Below are 1,809 nucleotides of genomic sequence, written 5' to 3' on the forward strand. Positions count from 1 at the left end.
CTTTGCATGACAACAGATAACTAAAATATAAAAATAGGTGTTGTTATCATAAAGTTAGAATATATTACAATATATTACAAATAGCGATTGTGGAATAATGATGGGTCGGTGTGTGGAATTGTCCTAGGCAATTGTTAACAAGATTAGTAATCATTATTACAGTTTTATATGAGGGAGAGGCATAAGCTAACATACTTTCTCTACTTGGATCATATGCACTTATGATTGGAACTCTAGCAAGCATCCGCAACTACTAAATATGATTAAGGTAAAACCCAATCATAGCATTAAAGCATCAAGTCCCCTATATCCCATACGCAACAACCCACCTACTCGGGTTTATGATTCGGTCACTCAAGCAACCCACGATAAGAGAATCATGAATGCATTGCAACACCCTACAGCGGGAAACCCTCACGCTTGCGTGGCACGGAGAGCACCATAGGACAACACCAATAATAAAACATGCAACTCTAACAAATCTAGATCATCAATCAACCCATAAGATAAAGGGTATCTACTCAAAACATCATAGGATGGCAACACATCATTGGATCATAATATGTGGCATAAAGCACCATGTTCAAGTAGGGAATTACAGCGGGGTGCGGGGGAGTGGATCACTAAAAGAAGATGAGGATGGTGATGAAGAAGGTGATGTTGATGAATAGGATTACCGCGGCGATGGTTCCCCCAGTGGTACTACAACACCATCGGGAGAGAGGGGGAGTGAGTCTCCCCCTTGTGCCTCCTCCTCCATGGCCTCCCCCCAAGGTGGGGAGAGGTTCTCCCTCTGGTCCTTGGCCTCCATGGTGATGGTGTTGTTGGAAATATGCCCTAGAGGCAATAATAAAGTTGTTATTATTATATTTCCAGTTCATGATAATTCTCTATTATTCATGCTATAATTGTATTAACAAGAAACCGTAATACATGTGTGAATATATAGATCACAATGTGTCCCTAGTGAGCCTCTAGTTGGCTAGCTCATTGATCAACAGATGATCATGGTTTCTTGATCGTGGACATTGGATCTAATTGATAATGAGATCACATCATTGGCGAATGATGTGATGGACAAGACCCAATCCTAAACATAGCACTAGATCGTGTTGTTCGTCTGCTAAAGCTTTTCTAATGTCAAGTATTATTTCCTTAGACCATGAGATTGTGCAACTCCCGGATAGCGTAGGAATGCTTTGGGTGTATCAAACGTCACAACATAACTGGGTGATTATAAAGGTGCACTACGGGTATCTCCGAAAGTGTCTGTTGGGTTGTACGAATCAAGACTGGGATTTGTCACTTCGTGCAACGGAGAGGTGTCTTTGGGCCCACTTGGTAATCCATCATCATATTGAGCTCAGTGTGACTAAGGAGTTAGCCACGGGATGAGGTGTTATGGAACGAGTAAAAAGACTTGCCGGTAACGAGATTGAACAAGGTATGGGGATATCGACGATCGAATCTCGGGGAAGTATCGAATTGCATACGGGATTGATTGAATCCTTGACATCGTGGTTCATCCAATGAGATCATAGTGTAACATGTGGGAACTAACATGGATATCTAGACCCAGCTATAGGTTATTGACCGGAGAGGTGTCTCGGTCATGTCTGCACGTCTCCCGAACCCGTAGGGTCTTCACAGTTAAGGTTCGATGACGCTAGGGTTATAGGGAAATAATGTACGTGGTTACCGAAGGTTGTTCAAAGTCCGGATGAGATCCCGGACATCACTAGGAGTTCTAGAATGGTCCGTAGGTAAAGTTTGATATATAGCAAGTGAGGATTTGGTCACCGAAATTGT

Source organism: Hordeum vulgare, chromosome 2H (assembly GCF_904849725.1).
Source record: "Hordeum vulgare subsp. vulgare chromosome 2H, MorexV3_pseudomolecules_assembly, whole genome shotgun sequence".
In the NCBI taxonomy this organism is placed as follows: Eukaryota; Viridiplantae; Streptophyta; class Magnoliopsida; order Poales; family Poaceae; genus Hordeum; species Hordeum vulgare.